This window comes from Coregonus lavaretus (genome assembly GCF_964263955.1).
Source record: "Coregonus lavaretus genome assembly, chromosome: 24".
Lineage (NCBI taxonomy): Eukaryota > Metazoa > Chordata > Actinopteri > Salmoniformes > Salmonidae > Coregonus > Coregonus lavaretus.
In genome coordinates, this window is record NC_140011.1 from 1,567,746 (window position 1) to 1,576,548 (window position 8,803).

Genomic DNA, 8,803 nt, shown 5'->3' on the forward strand with positions numbered 1-8,803 from the left:
TTTCCCTCATTTTGTCTGTCATAGTTGACGTGTACCTATGATGAAAATTACAGGCCTCTCTCATCTTTTTAAGTGGGAGAACTTGCACAATTGGTGGCTGACTAAATACTTTTTTTCCCCACTGTATATTCTACCACATACAGTGAGGGAAAAAAGTATTTGATCCCCTGCTGATTTTGTACGTTTGCCCACTGACAAAGACATGATCAGTCTATAATTTTAATGGTAGATATATTTGAACAGTGAGAGACAGAATAACAACAAAAAAATCCAGAAAAACGCATGTCAAAAATGTTATGAATTGATTTGCATTTTAATGAGGGAAATATGTATTTGACCCCTCTGCAAAACATGACTTAGTACTTGGTGGCAAAACCCTTGTTGGCAATCACAGAGGTCAGACGTTTCTTGTAATTGGCCACCAGGTTTACACACATCTCAGGAGGGATTTTGTCCCACTCCTCTTTGCAGATCTTCTCCAAGTCATTAAGGTTTCGAGCCTGACGTTTAGCAACTCGAACATTCAGCTCCCTCCACAGATTTTCTATGGGATTAAGGTCTGGAGACTGGCTAGGCCACTCCAGGACCTTAATGTGCCTCTTCTTGAGCCACTCCTTTGTTGCCTTGGCCGTGTGTTTTGGGTCATTGTCATGCTGGAATACCCATCCACGACCCATTTTCAATGCCCTGGCTGAGGGAAGGAGGTTCTCACCCAAGATTTGACGGTACATGGCCCCGTCCATCGTCCCTTTGATGTGGTGAAGTTGTCCTGTCCCCTTAGCAGAAAAACACCCCCAAAGCATAATGTTTCCACCTCTAAGTTTGACGGTGGTGATGGTGTTCTTGGGGTCATAGGCAGCATTCCTTCTCCTCCAAACACGGCGAGTTGAGTTGATGCCAAAGAGCTCGATTTTGGTCTCATCTGACCACAACACTTTCACCCAGTTCTCCTCTGAATCATTCAGATGTTCATTGGAAAACTTCAGACGGGCCTGTATATGTGCTTTCTTGAGCAGGGGGACCTTGCGGGCGCTGCAGGATTTCAGTCCTTCACGGCGTAGTGTGTTACCAATTGTTTTCTTGGTGACTATGGTCCCAGCAGCTTTGAGATCATTGACAAGATCCTCCTGTGTAGTTCTGGGCTGATTCCTCACCATTCTCATGATCATTGCAACTCCACAAGGTGAGATCTTGCATGGAGCCCCAGGCCGAGGGAGATTGACAGTACTTTTGTGTTTCTTCCATTTGCGAATAATCGCACCAACTGTTGTCACCTTCTCACCAAGCTGCTTGGCGATGGTCTTGTAGCCCATTCCAGCCTTGTGTAGGTCTACAATCTTGTCCCTGACATCCTTGGAGAGCTCTTTGGTCTTGGCCATGGTGGAGAGTTTGGAATCTGATTGATTGATTGCTTCTGTGGACAGGTGTCTTTTATACAGGTAACAAACTGAGATTAGGAGCACTCCCTTTAAGAGTGTTGCCTGTATAAAAGACACCTGGGAGCCAGAAATCTTTCTGATTGAGTGGGGGTCAAATACATATTTCCCTCATTAAAATGCAAATCAATTTATAACATTTTTGACATGCGTTTTTCTGGATTTTTTTGTTGTTATTCTGTCTCTCACTGTTCAAATGAACCTACCATTAAAATTATAGACTGATCATTTCTTTGTCAGTGGGCAAACGTACAAAATCAGCAGGGGATCAAATACTTTTTTCCCTCACTGTACATATAGTATAAGGATGTATGTTTGAGTTGATATAAATAGATGCAAGTGAAAAAGTAAATTGAAAGAACCATCTTAATGCCAAACTGATATCCATCCAGTTTTACCATGTACAAATATAAATACCGTACAAATTGTCTCTCAAGTATAATTACAAAAGGTACATTTCAAAGTGCCCCTAACACATAAAACACAGCCTATATGAGACAGAAAACCAGAATGAATAAAGATACAGGAAAGACACTGAGAAGTCCACCGGATTCAGGTGTGTTCATGGCCATTTACTTTTCTTCACCTGCCCGCCTGTGTCCAAACATACTGTATATGTGTTCATTGTATGCTGTGAGAGGGGCTGTGCTGTTAATCTGCATTGTCTCCAACAGGCTCCTGCTCTCCTCTGTGGCACCCGACCTTACTTCGCCCCAACCCCTATCTCACAGGGCATTCCACTGGATTCTGCAGCCTGTAGGGGTTTGATCAGATAGCTCTCGGGGAGCTGGAGGTCTGATGAGTGATGAGTCCTCAGAGGTGATTCACTCCACAAGATTGACTCCTTCATCTTGTTGAACCAGTAAAGGGAAGTTGGTTGGGGCCAGGCCCAGGTTACTGCTCTCCTCTCTGGGTTGGCTGTCACAAGAGGTCTTGCTACCGAAGCCAAAGCTTTGTCTGATCACTGCCTGGCTCATTGTCCTGTATGTCCTCATCCTCTGTAGAGGTTGGCCCCATGTCGTCCGTTATGGTGTCCACCTCACAGGGGTAGATCCTCTCACAGAAGGTCTCTCATTCGGGCGCGTTGTTAAAGGGCTGGATCTGTGGAGATGAGAGAAACTGTAGCGATGTTGAGCCAACATGGAGATTAATGACTGGTTATAGCTACTATATTAGCTACTATACATTCTGATCCAAAGATAATGCTCTAAAAGTTTAGATTTTTTGAAATGTAAAGAAACAAAAATCAAGATATTAATTTCCTTCAGACAATTTTATGAATTGGACTTGTTACCCTGTGCATAGGATAGGCCTTAATGGAATGAGTTTAAAGGATGAAAGGACACAATATACACAATGATTATCATGTTGTTATCATGATGATTATAATAGCATTATGATGATTATCATTATCACAACCATTATCATGTTAACCTTATAATAACGATGAGAAGACCAGAAGGCCAGGGAGCTGAGACCAGGGTTGGGCACCATCTTCCACCTAGGAATCAGTTAAACATTACACAGCAAGCCCTGTCAAAGAACATCAAATCTAGTATAGTGTGACAATCTTGGAAACCCAGAACTAAAATCTTTTGTAATTGTGTCAGATGCTCGATTAGGTTTAGGGGGGAGATGTGTGAGAAAAGATACTAACGAAGTCTCCACCCCCCTTAACGGAAACTACCCCCACAAACCCCCAGTTTGTCACAAACCACCAGTTTTTTTTAAATACTTTACAATAACATTTATGTTATGTAGGCTGTCCACGATAGATTAAGTGTGACATAATCTCCTGTGGACAGACAAACATAAATGGTAATGTCTTTCCCAGGACTGTAACATGCGACCAATAACAAGGAACAATTATTCTGGTGCGCTGGTTTTTCGTCACTGGTTATTTGGACGAATCACCATTTTTGGAGGATGCACCTACACCTGGTACTTTTGAAAAAGGGGGGATTAGGAGCATTCCCTTTAAGAGTGTGCTCTTAATCTCAGCTCGTTGCCTGTATAAAAGACACCTGGGGGGGACATTAGGCCCATAGACTTGCAGAGAGAGGGGGGTTAAGTTACCAAATAGGATCCGCCCTGGTTCCGCCAGTCGCCCTACTTTCAGATCTCAAACCTCTCCCCCCCAGAACCTAATCGAGTAGCTGGCCTTTAACGCACAATTTTGATTCTGTGTTGTTAAGATTAAGTGTGACATAATTATTTGACTTGACTGACATAATTGAGTGTTTAATGTTTACTGGTTGGACGTATGGGAACAATATTTGCAGCTTTAAAACATTCCCAAGATCTATGGCGGAACTTACTGAATGACACAAAAGAGTCAAATGAATAGGATAAACAGGTTAACATTCACAAGGCCGCAGGGCCAGACAGATTACCAGGACGTGCACTCCGAGCATGCGCTGACCAACTTGCAAGTGTCTTCACTGACATTTTCAACCTGTCCCTGACTGAGTCTGCAATACCAACATGTTTCAAGCAGACCACCATAGTCCCTGTGCCCAAGAACACTAAGGTAACCTGCCTAAATGACTACAGACCCGTAGCACTCACGTCTGTAGCCATGAAGTGCTTTAAAAGGCTGGTCATGGCTCACATCAACACCATTATCCCAGAAACCCTACACCCACTCCAATTTGCATACCACCCCAACAGATCCACAGATAATGCAATCTCTATTGCACTCCACACTGCCCTTTCACACCTGGACAAAAGGAACACCTACGTGAGAATGCTATTCATTGACTACAGCTCAGTGTTCAACACCATAGTGCCCTCAGTGCTCATCACTAAGCTAAGGACCCTGGGACTAAACACCTCCCTCTGCAACTGGATCCTGGACTTTCTGACAGGCCGCCCCCAGGTGGTAAGGGTAGGTAACAACACATCTGCCACACTGATCCTCAACACGGGGGCCCCTCAGGGGTGCGTGCTCAGTCCCCTCCTGTACTCCCTGTTCATCCATGACTGCATGGCCAGGCACAACTCCAACCCCATCATTAAGTTTGCTGACGACACAACAGTGGTAGGGCTGATCACCGACAAGGATGAGACAGCCTATAGGTAGGAGGTCAGAGACCTGGCCATGTGGTGCCAGGATGACAACCTCTCCCTCAACGTGATCAAGACAAAGGAGATGATTGTGGACAACAAGAAAAGGAGGACTGAGCACGCCCCCATTCTCATCGATGGGGCTGTAGTGGAGCAGGTTGAGAGCTTCAAGTTCCTTGGTGTCCACATCACCAACAAACTATCATGGTCCAAACACACCAAGACAGTCATGAAGAGGGCACGACAAAGCCTATTCCCACTCAGGAGACTGAAAAGATTTGGCATTGGTCCTCAGATCCTCAAAAGGTTCTACAGCTGCACCATCGAGAGCATCCTGACAAATTGCATCACTGCCTGGTATTGCAACTGCTCGGCCTCCGACCGCAAGGCACTACAGAGGGTAGTGCGTACGGCCCAGTACATCACTGGGGCCAAGCTTCCAGGACCTCTATACCAGGCAATGTCAGAGGAAGGCCCTTAAAATTGTCAAAGACTCCAGCCACCCTAGTCATAGACTGTTCTCTCTTCTACCGCACGGCAAGCGGTACCAAGTCTAGGTCCAAAAGGCTTCTTAACAGCTTCTACCCCCAAGCCATAAGAATCCTGAACAGCTAATCAAATGGCTATCCGGACTATTTGCATTGTCCCCCCCCCACCCCCCTCTTTTACGCTGCTGCCACTCTCTGTTTATTATCTATGCATAGTCACTTTAACTCTACACTTTAACCTACATGTACATATTACCTCAATTACCTCGACTAACCTGTGCCCCTGCACATTGACTCTGTACCGGTACCCCTTGTATGTAGCCTCGCTACTGTTATTTTACTGCTGCTCTTTAATTATTTGTTTTTTACTTATCTATTTTTTACTTAAGACTTATTTTTCTTAAAACTTCATTGTTGGTTAAGGGCTTGTAAGTAAGCATTTCACGGTAAGGTTGTATTCGGCGCATGTGACAAATAAAAATTGATTTGGATTTGATTTGATTTGGATGATGCTGAGACCACTGAAGCATTATGATGAAGGTCCTGCCTGAGGGGAAAAACTGGATTTGAGACATTATTAGAACATACCATTCTCTCCCATTGTTACTACACCTGTTTTTGGACAATTGAACAGTAGTGTATGCATGGAGAAACATGCTTTGTTAGAGAGTTGTGTTAGAGAAACCATAGAACCACTAGAATGGACAAAGCCCCTCAGTCCATTCAAATTTGACTGGTACAAACGAGTGCAGTCAATGTGGCCGCAGGTCCACCCAGCACTGAACGTTGACTTGAATTCGAATGTCTGTTCTAGTATTGTAATTCTATGGTTAGAATATGTGTTACTACAACCCTGTGCTTCAAAGTGGATACATATAATGAATACGTGTCAATTTGTGTTACCATGACTTACTAGAGGTCAGTGGAGCTAACAGACATGACCTTACCGTATCTGCTCATTGTGAAGCGAGTGACGCTGCTATTGTTTGCCCCAGTAACAGCGTTGGCCATGACATGGACACTGGATCTGGTGCCTGGTTAGAGAGGCTCCAAAGTCACTTCCTGTTTCCTGCTATTCACTGTCACATTTAAGAGGGGAGAAAAACAACAACAAATTACCCTCAGTACAGTTGACATGCCGTTATAACAACGTTTAAACAACATTTCAGGAGACACTCAGCTCTGGTTGTGTTTCTGTTTTGTAGAACACGGTGTAGTTGATGACAATGCCGCTACATTGGCTCTGAGGCACAGCAGTCCAGTTGACCTGAGCACTTGTCTTAGACATGTACATCAATGGAGGAGATATTCCGTGGAGCTGAGTTGATAAAGAAAATATGATTTCATAATGCATTTATTTGTAAAGGGACAGATACAATTAAAACATTGACACATTGAATAATTGGAATATATAAGAAATATATAAGAATACAAAGATACCTAACCATTACCCCAAAGGGACAACAGAAAAAGGAGAACATGTCAGTGGTGCTTCTTTCTTTTGAGCAGATCTGAATTATATTTCCCACATCATAGAGTGGAGTAACTGTGATGTTGTATAGTTTAAAAGGCTGCAGGCCTACAGTATGAGAAAGGGAGAAATCAGCTATTTGAAAACATCCCAATGTAGTTTTCAATGCACAAATTGTTTACTGAAATAACAGTAAGAGTGGTGGTCATTTAACGTGGGTTGTATACACACATTTATTACCAGTTGATTCATAATCTAAAAGCTTTCTGTTTATCTTTCACCGAACCACATCTATGATAGGCTAAATGGCTCTTTATCTAATGCACATTGTATGCATTTATGAGCTTATAAAACCCATAGAGAAACGACAGCAAAACTATTACAATAATTCCTAATGGCCACAGTAGAAACTGAAACTGAAACCTTATTAAATTTAAAAGATGTCAAGTCAAGCACACCAATGTCAATGTAAAGTGGCATAATGTTACATAATCAGGATCCATCTACCCACCCATCCATTCATCAGAATCCAAGCTCAACAGTCAATTAGAGGTGAGTGGCTTGGCTCTGTAGCCAGGTGTATCGCCATCGGTGGTCCAGTCTATAATGTAGCCATGGACAGGGTAGACAGGAGGAACAGCCAAGCCCACCTGGATGAAACCAACATGGGCTAGGGGCGCCCAGGTCCCCTTTACCTGGGGGAAACCTGACAGATAAACTCATATGAATGTGACACGGTGGTACACAACACAGAGAGGTTTAAAGTCACTTCAAAATAACACTTCAGTACAGAACACAACACACAACTAGAAAAGGTACTTTTTCTGAAGGAAAATTGTGTGCCTTTCTTTAGCTGTCCAGAAGTATTTTTATGATAGTGGAAGTTTAGAAATGAAAATTGTTAGAGGCTAGTGTAGTAGTAGAAGTAGTGACTGTATGATAAATAGTGGTGGGATAGCCTTTAGTGGGATAGTATGACATATCTACTAGATATATATATATATATATATAGATATATGCAGTTGAAGTAGGAAGTTTACATACACCTTAGCCAAATACATTTAAACTCAGTTTTTCACAATTCCTGACATTTAATCCTAGTAAAAATGCCCTGTTTTAGGTCAGTTAGGATCACCACTTAATTTTAAGAATGTAAAATGTCAGAATAATACTAGAGAGAATTATTTATTTAAACTTTTCTTTCTTTCATCACATTCCCAGTGGGTCAAAAGTTGACATACAATCAATTAGTATTTGGTAGCATTGCCTTTAAATCGTTTAACTTGGGTCAAACATTTGGGGTAGCCTTCCACAAGCTTCCCACAAGCTCCTGACAGAGCTGGTGTAACTGAGTCAGGTTTGTAGGCCTCCTTGCTCGCACACACTTTTTCAGTTCTGCCCACACATTTTCTATAGGATCGAGGTCAGGGCTTTGTGATGGCCATTCCAATACCTTGACTTTGTTGTCCTTAAGCCATTTTGCCACAACTTTGGAAGTATGCTTGGAGTCATTGTCCATTTGGAAGACCCATTTGCGACCAAGCTTTAACTTCCTGACTGATGTCTTGAGATGTTGCTTCAATATATCCACATAATTTTCCTTCCTCATGATGGCATCTATTTTGTGAAGTGCACCAGTCCCTCCTACAGCAAAGCACCCCCACAGCATGATGCTGCCACCCCCGTGCTTCACGGTTGGGATGGTGTTCTTCGGCTTGCAAGCAACCCCCTTTTTCCTCCAAACATAACAATGGTCATTATGGCCAAACAGTTCTATTTTTGTTTCATCAGACCAGAGGACATTTCTCCAAAAAGTATGATCTTTGTCCCCATGTGCAGTTGCAAACCGTAGTCTGGCCTTTTTATGGCGGTTTTGGAGCAGTGGCTTCTTCCTTGCTGAGCGGCCATTCAGGTTATGTCGATATAGGACTCGTTTTACTGTGGATATAGATACTTTTGTACCTGTTTCCACCAGCATCTTCACAAGGTCCTTTGCTGTTGTTCTGGGATTGATTTGCACTTTTCACACCAAAGTACGGTCATCTCTTGGAGACAGAACGCTTCTCCTTCCTGAGCGGTATGATGGCTGCGTGGTCCAATGGTGTTTATACTTGCATACTATTGTTTGTACAGATGAACGTGGTACCTTCAGGCGTTTGGAAATTGCTCCCAAGGATGAACCAGACTTGTGGAGGTCTGCAAAAAAATTTCTGAGGTCTTGGCTGATTTGTTTTGATTTTCCCATAATGTCAAGCAAAGAGGCACTGAGTTTGAAGGTAGGCCTTGAAATACATCCACAGTTACACCTCCAATTGACTCAAATGATGTCAATTAGCCTATCA

The 8,803-nt window shown here is 43.0% G+C and overlaps 1 pseudogene across 1 annotated transcript; it reads right to left on the reverse strand.

Annotated features, from left to right (window-relative positions):
- Window positions 1–2,008: 2,008 nt before the first annotated feature.
- Window positions 2,009–6,047, reverse strand: LOC311099343 (annotated as a pseudogene). The gene is made up of 3 exons: window positions 5,938–6,047; window positions 2,871–2,937; window positions 2,009–2,537 (listed from the first exon to the last, which is right to left on the reverse strand). The product of its transcript is annotated as an uncharacterized misc_RNA (transcript).
- Between the last annotated feature and the right edge of the window lie 2,756 nt (window positions 6,048–8,803).